This window comes from Myotis nattereri (assembly GCF_964212035.1).
Source record: "Myotis nattereri genome assembly, chromosome: 6".
NCBI lineage: Eukaryota > Metazoa > Chordata > Mammalia > Chiroptera > Vespertilionidae > Myotis > Myotis nattereri.
The window spans coordinates 20820679-20840667 of NC_138081.1; the positions used below are offsets into that span (position 1 = coordinate 20820679).

The 19989-nt window shown below is 37.9% G+C and overlaps 1 pseudogene across 1 annotated transcript in view; it reads left to right on the forward strand.

The window, feature by feature from the left end:
* The first annotated feature begins 626 nt into the window (after positions 1-626).
* LOC308521585 (DNA repair protein RAD51 homolog 3-like) overlaps positions 627-19989 on the forward strand; it is a 34256-nt pseudogene continuing 14893 nt past the window's right edge. The window contains exons 1-3 of the transcript in view: positions 627-770; positions 18741-19523; positions 19636-19782. The product of the transcript in view is annotated as a DNA repair protein RAD51 homolog 3-like (transcript). The remainder of the gene's footprint in view (positions 771-18740; positions 19524-19635; positions 19783-19989) is intronic.

The following is a 19989-nucleotide window of genomic DNA, read 5'->3' on the forward strand; positions in this document are numbered from 1 at the left end:
TGGGGCTCACCCACCTAAGAATTCTCTAGACCCTAAGGAATCCAAACATCTGTCATGCACAGAATAAAGTGAAAGTAATTTTTTGAATTTGAATTCAACTCTGGAAAAGGGAGAGACCTTCCTATCTGGATTATGCAGCACTAGTATTGGTACTTTGATATCTTAAAATCTAGAACCTACATGACAATATGGGCTTTAACTTCCAGAAAAGAGTGACTTAGAAGTAAATTGTTAGTGACTCATTTTAAGTATTTGGTTTCTTTCCTTTAGGATGAACATTAGCAAATCCTGAAATAAATCTCTAATGGGTTATGCTTCAATAAAGACAATATTTGTGCACGCACTTTATACACTACCATTTCCTACACATTTACTGAAATAAAAAATAAGTAAATAAAATAATTTTATTGTCACTAGTGTTATTATTTATTATTATTATCATCTGAACACCAACTATCATTATAATTGCATTTGTCAAGGTCTGTATTTCTGCTGTGGCCAACAAGACCAAGTTCCCCTCAAATTTAAGAAATCATTCATAGTATGAAATTTTTAAGTGGGAGACAAAAGGGAAAGATAGTCCTGTGGATCTTCCACAAAGGGCTTTCCTAAATCTAAAAGGGGGAATGACTTGGGAATTCCTCTGTTTCGGAGCGGAGAGTGAAGTGTGCTGTAACTTGAGCAGTGCCAAGGAGAAGTACAGATGGATGAAGAGATCGCCAGGCAGATGGTGCCAAGAACAACAGCTGCTGGGAGTGATTGCTGAGCAGGTGGTGTGATGGCATAGGCCACGACAGCCATCAGCGGTGAGAAGACTAAGTTCACCTTAGAAGATTCTGGAACAGCTGTCCTGAACCTGGTACAAAATGAAGTCATTAATTTCAGTGACCATTTGTTAGTGTGCACTGGTGTTGAGTGTTAGCTAAAGACAACCAATGGTTATTGATCAGAAGTATGCCTCTCTAAAAACACAGTCATTGATTGCATATTTCCAGTAATCTAATTGAGTAAAGCAAATATTACTGAGTGTATACTTTCAGGAATAAAAAGGAGAACTAATATTTCACATCGGGCATTATTATTGATGTTTTTTTTTAAGTACTACTAAATTACATAATTTATTAAGCCTTACAGCTAGTTTTCCTTAAGGTATGGAAACCTTCAGATGTATAAGAAACGCATGAGATAATGGCTAAAAAAGTATATGTTTCTGGTTTTTTTCCTAAAATGGTTCACTCATACGTTCTAAGAGTAAAGTCCCAAATCTGTAACTAACAGGCTTCTGTAGGGATTCTCATGTACACTAAGTGTAGAGTCCCCACCTTAAGGACACTGGGGATAAGGGGGTAGGGGAATAGAGAAATGAAACTCTATATCAATAGGTAGAGTTGCAAATGAAAGGACCTATTTGTCTTCTGTATATGGAAATTCCGATGGGATACTTATGAATTTCATTTAAGGCTACATCCAAACGCTTAAATGCTCTTTCTCCAGGTTTCTGCCTGCTTATCTCTGCTGGACTGCTCTCTACAGACTATCGAGGTTTACTTTCTGAACAACTTCTTTACTCATCTCTGAAAATGGCTCCATTCATACTTGGATTATTTGCTATAATTCCCAGGTCTACAATGGCAAGTGTAGTGACAGGAGAGAGATGTAAATATGGATCTAGCTAGAAAAAAAGATGGATGGGGAGTGGGCCTGAAGAATCAACAGAGATTGTTACTGGGATTTTATTTATTTATTTATTTATTTATTTATTTATTTATTTATTTATTTTAGTTTGTGTGGATTCATGCACTGACCCAAAGAAATGCATGAACAGGAATTTGCAGAATAGAAAGAAAAATTGTTGAATACCGAATTGGCAGATAAGCCCTGACTTACTGAGGGAAGGTAGGTTACAGAGTGTAGTGGACAAATTCCAAGACCCCCTGGGGTGTTGAGTCGTGCTGGGAGCTGGTTGCTTGGAGGTGAGGATTTTTCTGAGGTCTGATCCCACATCCCTCTGTCTGGCCTCACAGGAAAGTCTCCAGGAGGTTGTTCTACCTTAGTGCTCAGGAGCAGAAACATAACTTAAGTCAAGATGTTATTTTTAGGTTCAGGCTACTGTTTTCTGTTGCCTTGGGAGTTGCTGATCCTCTGGGGGAAAGGTTAGGTCTCTGGGGGAAGGGGGGAGCATTGGGAGGGGAAATGAGTTTTAGAACTAGGATTTAAAACTAAATTTAATGAAAGGCATACTAGGTTTCAAGAATAGATCAAAATACTCATTGCTAAAAATATTGGAATCTTATTCTTGAGGAAATTAAAAAATGAAAGATTTACATAGGCAAGTGGCAGCCTTCGTCATTTTAGAAAGCTCACCTTTATCCACCTTCTTATTCTTAGGTACAAATATTGTTCAAAAACTCCCTGACATCTTAACAAAGGAATATTAAGAATGAAACTCCTATCACACCTCTATTTTACTTCCTCAAAATGTTTTTCTTTTTAATGGACAAGGGATAAAAACAAATATTTTCTAAAAATTTCGTATGAGACCCAGAATTGATAATTCTGCAATGTTTTAGTTATAGACAAGAGTAGTAAAGTGTATTGCCCACATTAAGAAGAGGAAGAAGACGAAGAAGAAGAAGAAGAAGAAGAAGAAGAAGAAGAAGAAGAAGAAGAAGAAGAAGAAGAAGAAGAACAACAACAACAACAACAACAACAACAACAACCAAAGAAAGAATGCTATTCATGTAATTCAAATAAGGATTTCTAGCTGTGCCTTGCTGGGAAACTTGATTTTACCTGATATTCTGTCACTTAAAGATGCCCCATCTTAAAACTGATTTCCCCTGTGTCTTGACCAAACTAACAGGATATAAAAGATTAAAAGATTTCAAACAGCCCTCGGGTTTTTAAAAATGTAAGATAAATAGCTCTCTATTATTGAGTGTTTATAATATGTTAACTCCCACTACAATCCTATAGGGAGGCGCTATAATCATTCTCCTTTTTTAGATAAAGCAATCTGAGATTTTAAGATATTAGATAACCTGGCCAAGATCACATAAGAAGTAAATTATAAAGACAGGACTAGAATGCTTTCTGTTTGAGCTCAAGACATTATTTTAATCACGATGTCCATCATGCCAGTGACAATAAATTTTATCCTCAAATTCCTAATTTATAACACTATTCTGTAAGGTAGCTGAGAATACAAAATGAATTACACATAAAGTGACTAAGGCAATATTTAAGCACCTTAACTGCAACAAGTGAATTGTTGAATCACTGTGGCTTTGGAAGAAACAGTCAAAGTATTGCTAATTAGTTTGTTGATATTCTTAGGCCAAGAAATAACTTATATTATGTTTGCTCACAGTTTAATGGTTGAAGATGCTTGTATGCCCACTAATGTCGGGGGAGTGGGGCAGAATATGAGGCAGTAGCTAGAATATTTGGTGAGCTCTATTGTTACTCAATATTTACAACCAACAAAATCATGTTTTGATTTCAAGAAAGGGTTATCATGATATAAATCTTAATTTTACCTCAAATATAAGCATAATTATATCAACATTTAAATTAAGGGGGAAAATTCAACCAAATTTTCTTTAAGCTTTATACAATCTATTTTAGTTTTATAAAATTTTCACTTTTAAATGGTACTCAAATGACAGATTTTTAAAGAAATAATTCTGACATTTATATGTCTTTATTTGTACAGCTAGTTGTAAATTACTCAGCTTTTCATGTAATGTAATGAGATTTTATATTCCTGGTGTTAAAATCTGAAAAACTGAACTGATTAAATCAGAGGGGTTTTTTTCTGCCTTCTTTTCTTTGTAAGAACCATGTTTTAGTTATAATATGACTCATAATTAGCAAAATGCCACCAGAATCTCCTTTAAAAAAATGCAGGGTCTAAATGAAGAATACCAAAGCAGTCACTTTTGATTTATAATATTAATGATAAACTTTTTATATAACATATAAGTTATACCTGAGAAAATTTTCCTCTTGCCTCTTATTAAAGTTGTAATTCTGGTATTTCCTTCTCTTTTGACTTTTAAGAGCACATTATAAAATTACTAGAGGCCCAGTGTACAAAGTATTGTGCATTGTATGTGTGTGGGTGTGTGTGGGGGGGGTGTCCCTCAGCCTGGCCTGGGCCCTCTCACAGTCTGGAACCCCTCGCTCCTTACTGCCCGCCTGCAGCATAGGTGGGAGAGGCTCCTGCCACCCCGCTGCGCTCGCCAGCCATGAGCCCGGCTTCTGGCTGAGCAGCATTCCCCCTGTGGAGGCGCACTGATCACCAGGGGGCAGCTCCTGCATTGAGCGTCTGCCCCCTGGTGGTCAGTGCATGTCATGGCGACTGGTCGTTCCACTGTTTGGTCAATTTGCATATTAGGGTTTTGTTATTTAGGATGGTTAATATTTTACAAATATGTGATCAACCCAATTAAGAACTTACTTTGCCCACAAATTTTCTTGGCTCATTACATTATATCTGTATATAAGAACCATAACTAAGGAAATGATTTTAATTCTAAAAATTCCTATAAGAATAACTTATTTTTCTGGCAGTGTTCATGAATACTTGCAGATATGCCAAACATAAATCATGAGAATGTGCTATTTGTCCGGATATTAGACCCAGAATGGGTTATTTTCAGGATTTAGCCGATGTGAGGCGTTGACACAGGTCATATTCCCAGCTAGACTTGGCAATCCTTTGAGTAATAGAAGACAAAACTTGTTAACCTTGACTTAGGCTAGAATACACCCCTATCTTTTATTTTCCTCACTAGCACATAAGCAGGAACAACTTCTGTTGTCTTCTTAAGCGAATGACTATATCTAATTCTAAAGGTAAAAAACCAAAGTAGTAGGTTATATTTAATGCCTGTGTTACATGTAAACTGCCTCTTCAGGGACTTTATAGACAGTGGGGACATCTAATATGATGAAGGTGTTTATGCTAGACAGAAAGACATTATACTCATAATTTTATGCAGTCCCTTTGATACTGTTAAATAACCTGGTTATTATTTAACAGAAAAGGAACCAAGGGGAGACTATGATGCAGGCATGCCATTTATATAGCTTTTCCAGGAAGCTGCAGTTAGCATTCTCCAATTCTGTTCCCCCAGATCAATGGGGAAGGGACTAGATGAGACAATTTAGACACATGCCCAGTAAGGTCTGGGTGATGTGGAAAGATGCTTATCTGCCAATCACACCTGAGAGCAAGTCAGTGGCTAGAATAGGTGTGGCCACTGCATGGGTGCAGGCTGAGTTGAGGGACACCCCCCCATGCACAAATTTTGTGCACTGGGACACTAGTCCTATATAATAAAAGCCTAATATTCAAATTGTTCGACCAGGAGTTTGACCGAGTTCAACCGCTTGCTATGACATGTGCTGACCACCAGGGGCTGGTGTGGAACCTGGCTTGCATCGGTGACATGGCTCTGGTAGCAGGTGGCCTGCTCCCAACCCATCACCCCACAGACAGCAACCAGCGGTGGTGGCAAGGGGTGGGTCTGCCGCCTGGCTCCCAGGTGCTGAGGGAGACGGGAAGAGGGCCTGGCCCCAATCGAATTGCCTCACAGGCGGGATGGTGGAGCAAGTGAGGGGGTGGTGCCATTTATGGGTTAAATATCAAGAATCAGTGCTGCGAGCCTGGGGGCATGAGCTGGAGCCCACTCCCCACAGGCCACCCCGAGGGACCTCGCCCATGCATGAATTTGTGCACCAGGCCTCTAGTAGAAAAATAACACATACTTTTAAAGTAATTTTATGATAGTAATGATGAATATGATATTATTATCATTTTGTATCTTGGCTGCTGCCGGGAGCCGGTCCATGCTTGCTGTTTCAAGGGACCTGGCATATATGGCATACTGTTCTTAATATGTTTGCTCACCTTCTTGGCACTATGTGTTTTAACTAAGGTCTCTGAGAAAGGTTGTTTCCCCAGGTAGGGATTTTCCCCTGAAGTTAGGGAGGGAATAAACCTCTTAACTAAGTGCCAGGTGGGTAATTAATCACTTTAACTACGAACAATCATGCTTAAGCTACATAATCTTTACTCCCTGGAGAAACGCCCTAACCTTTGGAATAGAGATTGATAGGATTGGAATCAACTGGTATAAATACAGATGTAAGAACACAGAACTTAGAACACAGAACTTAGAAGACAGAACCAAGAAGACAGAACCTACACTCAGAACCTAGAGACAGAACCTACACCGAACCTAGAGACAGAAGAACTTTGCTGGAGAGAACATGGCAAAAGATCCTGGACTGAACCTGACTATAGAACATGGCAAGAGAACCTGACTAGAACCTGGTGACAGAACCTGGCTGAAGAACCTGGCTACAGAATCTGGTGACCGAACCTGGCTGGGGAACCTGGGGAACCTGGCTGGAGAACCTAGCAAGAGAACATGGACACAGAACCTGGCTGGAGATCCTAAGCAGAACCTCTCTGGAGATCCAGACCAGAACTTGGCTGGAGATCCTGGCTAGGCTGCTGATCAACTGAATGCTGCCTCTGTGTTGTTCCTTCTGTGCCGACTCCATCCACACCTTTGGGGACCCCTGGACCTGCTGGGGTTGGACCCCAGCAGGCTGCCAGGTACTCAGCTAGCTGCTTTATCTGTAACTCTTACAACAACTCTTCAGCGAAGTTGCTTGAAAGAAGAAAGAGGTTTTGTAGTTACCCAAGATCACATAGCTATGGCATTCTTGAGCTAGGATTGTCATCCAGTGTTTTGTACTTTTCTACTCATGATCTTTCAGCACATGATATTATCTTATCTTATGGACATTTTTCCCCCTCAATATTATACTTTTAAGTCTAGACGCCATCATTTTGATGGAAACTAAAAGAGCCTTGCTTTCAGTTAATAAATTATAGATTGGCATGTAAACCAAAATATATGACATTGGAGATGCATAGTTAATTCTATATGTTGATAGCTCATTGATTTTTTTTCCACCTAATAAGATTTAATCTTTTATTTTAAAGCAATTTTATAAAGCATCTTGATACTTAAAATATTTAATCTCTAAGTGGTGACATTTGTTATTAAGAATGTCCAGACTGACATGTGAGCACCAACTTTTGACATCATTTTGTGAATCTAATTTTACAGAAAGCTCTTATTATTCTTTGATTTGTACTTTTACTATCAGTGTATACATCAAGTCACATTATTTCCCAACAGAGTATTATATATATTTTATTGATTTCAAAGAGGAAGGGATAGGGAGTGATAAGAACATCAATGAAGAGAGAGAATCATCCATCAGCTGCCTCCTGTACACCCCCTATTGTGGATCAAGCCCACAATACGGTCATATGCCACGACTGGGAATTGAACTGTGACCTCCTGATTTGTATGTCAATGCTCAACCACTAAGCCACACCAGCCAGCCCCAACAGAGTATTCTAAATTTGGTATCTGTAGTAATACATTTACATGCAATTTTAACTCATTTCTTTCAGCCTGGCAGCTAAAAGGGAAAGGGATGGCAGGACAATAATAAGAGTTTGGAGATAGAAAGTATTTATTATGAGTCCTGTTTGAATAAGATGAATAATTATAAAAAGATGTAATTTTATAATGAAATGAATTAAGTCTGACGATTGAGTTCTCCTTTTTCTCATTTGAGACATCTCATCAAAGCAGTGTAACCTTCAATAGCCAACAAAGGGCTATTGCTAACTCAATGATCTCTTTCATTTCTTATGATCCCAAGTTTACCCTTCAAGGGAACTAGTCTTGCTGATATGTAAAATTTTGAGGAAATGAAAACAAGAAAGTAAACCTGAATATAGATATTATTTAAGAAAAAAAGGGGGGAGGCAAATAGCCTCACTTATGCTGGAAACCTATGATACAAAACCTAGATTTAACACCTAGCCTAATTGCAATTTCAAACTTCTCCAGATATGCAACATTAATCAACCAGTTGGCATTTTCTGGTCAATACTAATTAGGTCATATGGGTCCTATCCATTCCCCACAGAAAGAAGAAGCAATCTGCATGATATAACCTTTGCTTGTCTCTTCACCCCAAAAAGATTTCTTGACTTCAAAGTAATTCTTTCTTTTCTTTTGCTAATAGCTCCCTGGCCCCACCCTTCATCCTATAAAAGCATCCCATTTTGTCCAAGCCATCAAGTGCCCTTCTAGTGGCTAGATGAAATACTGCACTATTCATGAATCTTCTAATAGAGCCAATTAGATTTTTAAGTTTACTGGGCTGAATGTTGTTTTTAACAGCATGCAAATCTTGGTATTTTAGAAGGAAAGATCAGACTTCTAAGAAAAATAGGGTTGGAAATCACAACATAATCTCTTTATAAAAATGTGTTTAATTTTTAAATAAATAGACTATAGAAAGGATAAAACTGGGAGCATCTGAGAAAAATATTGACACATAAAATCTCTGTGACATTTTCTGTCAAAGGCAATCTGGAAAAGACATATGGAGTGGTGGCAGATACTATGTAATCAAAAAGAAAAAAACAAAGTCTTTATCTACATATTTCAAAGGCATTATTAAGGGTAGAGCACATACATTTCAGGAGAGACAGAAGAGAGGAGTGAGGTCCTGTTGGCTGAGAATCCCCCAAATGGTAGTCACTTAAATTCAAAAAGTACTTATTAAATGCTGGACAAACTCTCACTATTGGCTTACATATATAGAAACAACTTTGTGTGTTCTCTACGAGCCAGAAAATAATTAAATATCAGTTATGATGTAATCATTTTCATGGCTTTCTCATTTTCTTAAAGTTATAGTTTCTTTCTTATACTCTTGTTATTTTTTTTTTACATTTGTCATCCATTTTAAATTATGTTATAAGAATGAATATTAATGATTTAATTTAATAGCTATTTATAGAGTCTTTAGTCTGTGAAAGTTAATATAGCAGGTTCAAGTGCTCTTTGAGATAGAAAATTCCTCAAAGAAAAAGATGCAGTATAGGTAAAAATAGCAGGTGGTTAGTACAGCAAAAGTTGTATCTTAGTTTGTGCTTCACTTAAAATTTAACTGTGCTCTATTCAGAGTAGATACTTTAAAAGACTTGTTGACTGAGTGAATGAATGGTTCAAACTTATTTATACACATTTTGCCACATTCTCATTAAAAGACCTAGCATGCAACATTTTGGGTTTGGCCACGGTGAAATTTTGACTTGTGTTAGTCTTATACATAAGATCAATACATAAATACCTGAAATTTATTCTTTCCAATGAAGAAAAAATTATTCTTCCTATTTTGGTTTCTGCAACTTTAAATTGAACAAACCAGCAAGAAATTTGATTCATACTGTTGGTGGCAAAAACAGTATCAGAATGTTACTGGCAATTTGACCTCTAGGTAGCAAACCTTGGTACTTGAGCTCCGGCTCAGAAAAAAATTCAGAGCCAAGAATCAGATACAAGCAAAAGTTTATTAAGAAAGTCACAGAGGTAGGCCTGGCCAGCATGGCTCAGTGGTTGAGTATTGACCCATGAATCAGGAGGTCACGATTTGATTCCTGGTCAGGGCACATGAACAGGTTGCTACTCAATCCCTGATAGGGGGCATGTAGGAGGCAGTGGATCAGTGATTCTGTCTTATCATTGATGTTTCTAACTCTCTCCCCTTCTCCCTTCTTTTCTCTGAAATCAATAAAAATTTTAAAAAAATAAAAGAAAGTCACAGAGGTAGAGGAAGCAAGGCATGGAAATGAGACAGAACAGTGAGCCAGGACAGCAGAAATAGAGAAACTGAGATAGATAGCTTACCAAAATGACAGAGCAATTACAGCAGATACGAAGGTCACCGCCTTAGAAATAACATCTAGGCCTCAGTTGAATTTCAGCTACAGACACAGAAAAGCAGCAAAAACAGGTGGGCTATTCCAGGACCAGCTGCAATGACTATCGACCCCCTGCCCTGACCCTGACCAAGACCCTGAAGGAGCACACCTAGAAAACTGATGAATATTCTGTTGGAACCCTCCCTGGAGACCTCCCCTAAGGCTCCTGCCTGTGAGAAATAGATAGAGCCTCAAGACAAAGGGCCCAGGTGTGCTCTCCCTCTGGGAAGCAGCCCCTGCCTTCCCTTTCCCGTCTTCTTCCCCCACAGGCATGTGTGTCCTAAATCCTAAAGGACCCCATGAGGCTTGCAACCAGGAAGCCATGGGCAGTGGGCAGTGACAGCTCCTCCCAGGCCAAGCCCTGAACCTGATCCCAAGGCTCTCTTTTCTCTGACTTCCCAGCAAGCTAGGGCAGTCCAGGCTAGTGACACCCACCCCCCCACCCCAGCCCAGCTGCTTCTTCTATGCTAAGCCCTTCCTTGTTTAACTGTCCCCAGCTTTAATAAACATTCCCTCATAGTCACCTGGACTTTTGTTGTGAACTTTTTCCTGCATGAAGTCAAGAACCCACACACTATTGGCTGGTACTAGCAGACCCGCCAAGGGTCAGGCTCCCTTTCTGGTCACAAAAGAAGTGAGCCAGCTGGGCTGTGTGAGCTCAGGGAATAAGTTACAGAGGCAAAAGTAGGGCCCTTAGAGTTTAGGAGAAAGAGAAGAGGCAAGGAAAATACCCTGGGGGAAGAAAACAGGGAAGGGAATGGGCATGTTCCATGTGCTCCATAGAGACAGCCACACTGGATCCTCTGTCTTGAGGATATTTATCTGAAAGTCTCAGGGGAGGTTCACAGTAGAATATTCATCAGCTTTCCAGATGTGTTCTTTTGGGTCATGGTCTCTACTGATTGGTTCGCAGAAGGAGAGGGGGTCACCAGTCATTGCAGCCAATTTTAATGTCAGCCATGGCATCAACTTGTTTGATTTTACTGGTTTTCTGGGCCTGCAGCTGAAATATCACTGGGGCTGACCAGCAATACGCTGGGGGAGGAAAGGTTGCCCTGGAAACAAGGTCCTTGTTTTCCCAATTTTGCCTGTTAGGCACTCGGAGCTTTCAGCCCCAGTAACCTTCTGTAACTGGCCATAGTTCTTGCTCTTTGCAAGTCTGTCTAGCTGCCTACCACAATACTATGGCTTATTCTGAATATTCATATTACAAATTTAAGGGTTTTTTTAACTAAAGCAATAAAATGATTTAGTATGGTATTAGATTCTTAGAACCAACATTTTGTATAAAAAAAAAAACTAATTGATGATGCTTTAAAATATTTTTACAGAAAAAGATAAGGTATTTTATAGATTAAAATATTTTAAAAGATAAAGACAATTGTACTTTATTAATAGCATTCTGAGCATGTTTTTTGTTGAAGAGTTATACACCCAGGAATTACATATTCAAGTCTCAGAATCCTTTAAATGATAATCACTATATATATCTACTGATAGATGACAGATAGATCCCAATAGGTAGGTTTTGATATTTAAAATATTGTATTTATGGGTTAAATATCTTTTTTGTTAAATATCTTTTTGTTTTTGTTATTAATCCAAGGATATTTTCCCATTGATTTTTAGGGAGAGTGAAAAGGAGAGGGGAGAGACAGAAAGAAACATCTATGTGAGAGAGACACATTGATTGGTTGCTTCCTGCATACACCTGAGGCCAGAGGTTGAGCCTGCAACCAAGGTATGTGCCTTTGAATAGAATCGAACCCAGGACCCTCCAGCCGATGCTCTATTTACTGAACCAAACCAGCTAAGGCTGAGTTAAATATCTTAGAACTGTAAAATATTCTGTGTACCAACTTTACTAATTATTTTCCATGTCTCTCCACACTTTTATTTAGAAACCCCATGCTCCGATAAATATGCTTTTATTGTATTCCTTCTGATCTTTGGATTTTGCAGTAGAAAAAAATTATTGTAATGTACCAAGTTTTAAAAATATATTTAAAAATGCTTTTCTTTTGATAAATATGTTATAGATAATTCACACTGAATCCCCATACTCAGAACACACAGGACAGATGAAACATTATTAATACATGTTTAAAAAGACATACCCATGCTTATGAGCAGAATATCTTTATCTGAGGAGCAGAAATGAAATGACCTTCCAGAAGAGCAACTGAAAGAGGAAGCCTATAGGGCTGCTCTACTGAAAATGATTCTTAGCATCTTTTATTTAATTCCTACAAGAAGCAGCTCTAACAATATTCCACTCACTGTGAGGGAACAGAGCACTAGGTCTGCAAATGGAGGTTGGAGATAGCTTTGTGTAGGGTTAGGATCTGTAGCTTATAATGAACAATATCTTTGGAGGGTCAAGGAAGGACTGTGAATATCCCTCCACCAAGAACTGACTCTGGAAATGGATTGGTTACATCTTTATTTTCATCCTCACCCAAGGACATGTTTATTGATTTTGGAGAGAGAGGAAGGGAGAAAGAGAGAGACAGCGAAACATCCACATGAGAGAGAAATATTAATCAGTTGTTTCCTATACATGCCTCAACCAGGGAACGAACCCAAAACCTAGGCATGTGCCCTGGCTGGGAATCTAACCCACAATCTTTTTGGTGTATGGGATGATGCTCCAACCAACTGAATTACCTTGCCAGGCTGGTTATATTTTCTTAAGCCAACAATTCAGAACCAGAAATGTAAGAGCTGGTTTTCACTTGAGAATCCCGAGGTGCAAAGCAAACAAACAGTGAGGAGTAGGCATGGAGAGAAAACCACAAACTAGCCAAGAGATTCCTTCCCCAAATAAGGCTTCCATAAAAAAAAAGAATTAATTTAATGGAAAGATCCCAATAAGAGATCACCCCAAAGCAACAAATAAAATCGTAATCTAAGAAGAAATTAAAACAAAACTGAATTAGCGTCTCAAAAAATAACTAGCATTCTAAAAATAAATGGAAGGCTATGAAGCAAAAACAGTTGGATAAGTATCAAGTTGGATATGGAAAAAGAACACATTAGTAATCTCAGCAACAAGAAAATACAGTTACTCAAAGATAGATCCCTCGTTTGCAGAAGGAATCTTTGGCTACTTCAAAATTGAACAGGTGCAGATTATTTTGTCCTGAAAGAGTCTGGGATTTCACAGGATTATTACCCACTAATTGATCTCTGGTTAGGATCAATCTCAACAAAGCCTTGAAGCTTCCTGGTAGGAAAAAAAAAAGCATTAAAATTAGATGGCAGTTTGCTGAGTAAATGAAGTATCTTCCCCTTCATCCAGTCTAACAGTCCCAAACCTACCAATGTTTGGAAAAGTCTGAATTGGTATGACTTCCCTGTGAGGAACAGAGCTAGCAGGAAAAAAGCGAAGCATATATGTCACGCATTTAAGCCAATGTCAAGTAAAATGCCTATGCCTTAGAGTCTTTAATACCTAAGGTCCCAACTGTCATCTACTTGAAATAGCCAAGAATCATTGCCTTCTACCCAGCTCTGACCATCTATTATCACTTGCAGGGTCCTCCAGGTTAAATGGGCCACTACTATTTCATCTAGGGAAAAAGAAAAAGTCATCTCTCAACTGGCCATTGACGTACACTTTTTACATTGAAGAATGTAGTTATTGCAACAGCTGAACTGGCTACCGAACATTTGTTAAAGCATCTTATGCATACATGACTCTACTTAATGCTAAGCAAGAAGAAACACGTAGGTGCAGCCCATGTAGGCCCTCAGGGCGTGGGTTGTGTGCCATGTTGGAAATGTTTGTGAGCCAAGAAGCTGTCAGCACCACGCTTGCCGGTGCCAAGAGAGGTCTGAGCAGACTGCTCAGCGTTGGCACTCTTCCTTCCCCGACAGAAATACTGATGATGAGATGGACACCACGGCTGTTGTCCGGGTCCCTGTCAGAACAAGAAATCACAAGTAGGTTTGCTTGAAACAGCCCTTCAGTATCTTCGAGGAAACAAACACAAACTATTCTTAGCTGGTGTGGGGGAGCGGGGGATCAGAGGCAGGCTGAAGCGAAGGATAGCAGACACAGTGCTTTACCTTCTACAGAGAGTATTCTTTCTAATAGTAAGTAAAATTAATGGGAATTTAAGAAGAAGTTCAACTTTTTACCTAATTCCCCAAATTATATGTTCCATTCTACCATTAAGTTTTTTTCCATAGCTAACCAGAGCAAATATAAAGTCAGATAACTCTGGGATTTATGCAAGTAGTCAGTGTGTATAGCCAATGCAGAAAAAACAAACAACCCCCTAACATGTGAGTAAAGAATAATTAAGGCACCAATCAAGTCTGACCCAATCTGCTATATTAGAATTGACAACATTCTGTCAAATAGGCATTCAGCAACAAGAACATTATAAATAATTATTCAGCAATCAATCAATTATAAAGTTATTACTGAATGTAATTGCTATTAATTTTAATATGATTTAATTTATACATATTACAAGGATATATTAGCATTTTGCAATTTGTTTTCCTTATTAAGACTGTGGATTAGATAATATTTACTTGCTTGCATATTAACAACAAAATAAAACTTTATTATAGGGAACACAAATCATGATATTGATTTTTCTTCCTGTATCTTCAGGTGATTGAGATTCTGTGTGAAGCTCTGAGAGTCCAAATGCTATGAGTTTTTATCATGTACTGTAGAGTAAACCATAAAAATATTATTTTTTTTAGAGAACATCAATAAATTTAGTACATACATGACTGAAAACTCATAAAGCCTAGCAGGAAGTGAAAAAAAGAGAGGAAGAAATGGTTCATTAAATTATTTGAGAACCTGTATTTACATTTATTTACCTTTAGACAAAGTTGGCTGAGGAATTGCCAGCTTGATACCTGTATCTTCTGTATATGTAATGGCCCCTAAGGCAAAGGGCGCTTCATCCCAGTTGGACCTTGAATGATAAATAGAGAATGAGAGATCAAACTTTACCTGACCTTGGCCAGATAGGGGCTGAGAACAAAGTATGATTAGCAAGTTTCCTAGAGATCGTATTAAAACACACACACAAAAAAACCCCTGTAGAATGAAAATTTCCATTTAAACAATACCCAGATACTGATAATACCTCTCAATTCATTGAGAAAGAAGCCTGTCACTCACACTGAATTCTGATGGTCTTGTGCGGGAGCGGTGAGGGGGGCTGCCTGTTGGGTCAGTGTGTATATGGGTTGGCCTTATGAAACTGTCACAAATACTCCCATTGAAAATCAAGATTCCATGACCATCAACTTTTGATAGTATGTTTTTTTCTCTAGCAACTCTCATATTCTGAAATAATACATAATTTTTAATTTGAGAGTAATCAAAAGAAATTCTGAATTAAATGTAGACTCAAGTTCAAGCCCTGGATTTGCCATTTGCCACCTGTGTAATCTTTTATCTTTCTTTGAACCTTGTTTTTCCATTTACAAAATAATGTTACTCTGTAATAGATGATCAAACTATCTTCTTGAACTGAAATCCATGATTCTGTGATTCTTAGTTTCTAAGTTCTGTTGTTGTTACTCAGTTTCTGCAATCAATAGTACATCACATATCTGTAAGACCGGCTGAATGATTTTTTGGGATAAGATTAGTCTCAACTAATTCACAGAGAACAGAGATATGTTTATTCTACAACAAGCATGTCAAACTTGCAGCCCAAGGTTACATGCGGCCCACAAGGAATATTTTTGTGGCCCAGCCAACATAACGGTATGTAAGAAATGTTTTAATAAAAATTTTGTAACTTAATTTTTACAATATTCTGTTCTACATTACATATATGTGTATATATATATATATACATATATATATATATATATATATGATTTAAATCACCCAACATATTACAGTTTCATGCCAAGTTAGCACCTTCATTGGGGAATGAAATCAAGCAATTGATATTGATATAGAATATGTCAGAACATGTAAACCATTCTGGGAACAATAGTCATGGAATGAAGTGAGCAGTCACCATTATCTTATGAATTTATTATTTGTGATAAATAAAAATAAAACTCTAAAAACATAATATTTCCTTTTTATGGTTTTTCTGTAGTTAAAAAGATTATATAAAATTCCTTTAATGATGATATAAACACATTTTATTACTAATTCATTCTTTTTTGTTAAAAGATAATTTGAAAGTTGGGAATTTCATTTGTCCTTTTTATTTTCTTTGTGTTTCTATTTTTCTTATTCCTCTCTCTTTCCTTTTCCTTTTTGTCAGATTGAAGATTTAAATGGTGTCACAAAGCTATCTTTTGGAGAATTTCCATGTTGCCTCTTTGAGGACTTAATATTTTATCACCTTTGCATCATTACACAAATTAACCACAAACAATCTCTTTCTCTGGGTTACCTTTGCAATTGTAAATGGTATAATTTCTTTGTGGTTTGCACAAGCTATTAGTCAGGGACATTTTAATTAAATGTGATGTGATAATTGCCTTTCATAGCAAATTTAGTGTGGGGACCTATCAGACAAACTGAAAAAATTGAACTATTGGATTTTTAAATTTGGGTTTAATCGTATAGAATCTTAAGTGATTGCTTAGATCTTCAGAAGAGCTAAGAGGAGTAGGAAAAGGTAATACATGTTGCATGTTAAACTTGTGCGTACACACACACACACACACTTAAACAGCATTATTATGAATGAACACGTTTCCCTTCCTAACGTGAGCCTTGTGCTGGCGAGAGGTGACAATTTGACAACATTGGGAAAAAGAGTCTCCCATCCAGAGAGGGGTAGCAGATTGACAGTGACAGGGCTAACTCCTCTCTCACCTCCACCAGCTGGTGGGCACCACGCAGGAAGGAGAGAGGCTTGGCAGCTTCTGAAATGCCTGCTCAGGATTCATGTCCTGTGACCTGCTCAGCTCCTGGCCTCTCTGCAGAGCCCACCACCAGCAGGGGAGTTAATTACTGCCAGTCTGTAACGTGGACCCCCCTCCCCGGGAGTAGCTGAACGGGGATCACCTCTTTCACAGCTAACTCCTGTCCCAGCTGTGAACAGCGATTAACCAGTGAAGACCGGTTCTCACCATGATCAGATGGAGATATGCATTGGGGACTAGAGTGAAGGCTTCATAATGAATTCCTAGAGTCATCCAAGTCCCCGCTAGTCTGGCTAGCGTTCTAAAATGAGATTTTAAAAATCTCTGCACATTCTTATGTCCTTGACCGTGTGTATATTTTTGCTCTCTGTCTGGTCTCCATTTCGCTCTGCATAAGCAGTTTTAGGCTTTACTTAAGTGTTGCGTTTCCAAGTGCTCATGACTTCCTGCAGGGCTCGACACACATCACTCATGCCCTATTTTACAGGGTGAGTGTGTAATTAGCATCTTTTACAATTAGGCAGGATTTGTTCTGTTAATTTCATTCCCCGATAAAGGTGCTAACTTGGCGTGAAATTGTAGTATGCTGGGTGATTGAAATCTCCACTGATGGGTGGAAATCACATGTCATGCCTTTGCTATTGAGAAAGTGAACAGTGTCCATTTGTAAGAGGTGGTATTTGAAAAGTGATGTTGGTGTGATTGAATGTGTGAATGTATAATGAAGGCTATTTCATGAGATAGCCCCTTTCTGATAAAATTGTATTAAAATGACGTGGCAGCTCCTTGAAAAGAGATTTTTAAGAAAGAAATATGCACTCATCTTTTAAGAGTAGCTGTCAGTTACAGTGTCACTGGGGCCTAAAAGAGAAAGAGTCATACTTGTGTTTTAAGCAGCAAATAGAAGAAGACACCATACTGATATGAAGGGCCTTTTCCTAAACAAGCTATAAGATATAGCTTTTAACAACACAGGGAGCACACTTCTTTAGGAAATTTTCAATTGAGCAACTGGGAACATATACGATTAGATTTACTGTAATGATGCCCTTAACTTGTTTCCAATTTAAGCATAAGTCTTTAATGTTTAGTCTGAGACTTTATAGTCAATCAAGAAATCTAGTCTCTACTGGAAGTTATGTTTCTGGCAACCCTGAGTTATATCTGTTGTTTTACCCTACTTATCATAAGTTTTCAAAAGAATAAGTTTTGTTTTTGTTTTTTTAAGATTTTTAATCCAGCAGAAATGTGGAGGACATCCCTGTAGCCAAGTAATGATAGAACATCATCGATGATGGGGAAAACTGACATTATGTGCCTCTCGTTAAGATGCTTTAGAGAAAACACTTCAGGTAGTATACTTAGTCAAAATTAAAGACTCATATCAGATGCTCATCAGGATGAATACGCTACCAAATAACTTTTCCTAAATAATTTTGAAGTATTATTTGAGATCAGCGCCAGGAAAGACAAAGAATGGCTTAGAAGTGGTATCAGATTAAAGAAAACTAAAGAGCTATGAAAATGAACACAATGTATGATTTGATATTGGATCCTTGTTATGGTAAATTGCTGTAAAATGTATTTTTAAGTCAATGTAAATTAATTTTCAAATATGTACAATAACCAATGTGTACATGGATGGATTAAGTAGAAATACCTAAAAGAAAAGCTTTTGTGCCTATGTATTAGATAGTAGTAATAAAAGTGTTTCTTTAATAAAGAAGACAATATAAAATTTGAATATCAATTTTGTATTAGACAATAATATCTCATCATTTTACATTTCTTTAACTTTATAAGCATACTATGACTATTTATAATAATGTGTTCTATGATGATATATGCTGAAATACTTAGAGGGAAGGATCATTAGACCTGCAACTTCTTCTGAGATTATTAAGTCAATAAGTACCTAAGTAAGCTGTGCGGCTGCACATGGAGGGGCTAGCTTTGAAATGCAGCGGGTTTTAGCGGTTTGCCCTGTCCCCAGGGGTGCAGATTAAAGCTGGTGCCTGCAGGTTTCTAGAGGGCTGAGGAAGTCCTGGAAGTGAAACCCTCCCATCTCAGCACAGAGGTCGGGGTAACTAAAGAGGAAGCCTTAGAAACTGCAAATTATAAGAAGAGAATGTCTCACAAATAAGCCAAGACCTGCTGGTACAGCTGAGTCAGTATGCAGCTGGGAGTAGATGGCAGATACAGGAATGTTTTGGAGGAGTGGAAGATGAAGCAGTTTTTATTGGTGCAGAGGAAAATTTTATGGTTGAGTGGTAGACCTTGCTACTGCCTGCATTCAGCACCTTCAGTTTATACCACAACTCCTATGGGGGAGGTACACCCAAAGGCTTTGGGGAACTTCACTCCTGAAAGAATTCTTTGCAATATTTTTATTGTCGTGACTACACAGAGCTGGTAGCACAAGTTTATCTCCTTCCACACTTCCTTTCAGAACACTCAAAGGTCCAATTAATGGTAGTGGGTGGTGTTGCTTTTCCTTTTCATCATGACCTCGATGGCTTATCCCTTTATACTCAATTACTAACTGGCCTACTGAAGTAAATGATCAGCCTTGCAGATAATCACAGATTAGCTGTAATTTTAACCAATCAGATGACAATAAAGATTGATAGAATTTAGGCATTAAAAAAAAGAGAAATTATGCTTTGCTGATACCAGCATTGGGAGAAAGTTGGGGTCAAACTGGTGCAATACAGTTAACTTTTAATGGGATCAAAAGCAAAGGTTGGCAACGTTATACAAATACCAAGCCAGAAGGAACCTACAGGACTGTTTTTTTCTTATTTATTTATTTTTTAATTTTTTTTAATCACCATTTATTCCCTCTTTTACTCTCCTCTTCCTCTACTCCCCTCAACCTCTCCCTCCAGCAATCACCACACTGTTATTCAATCACACCTCAGGGATTTAGAAATGCTGTTGTTCCTACTTCATGTTCATTTCAAATACAATGTTCACTGAATTCCCAGAAATGGTCACAAGAATCAGAAGAAGAACAGGAATCCAAAGACCAGCTTGTAAGATGCAATGTATACAAATAGTAGGAAGACTCCTTACTTTAAAATATAAACACACACTAAGGCATTAATGAATCAGGAATATATTAAGTGAAATATAGTTAATACATATGATTCTCTGAAAGAGTTTTCTACAATTATATTGTTCCATGTTTTCAATTTTAGTAACATTCATTAGGGATGATATGGGTTGTGTTTTGCAACTGT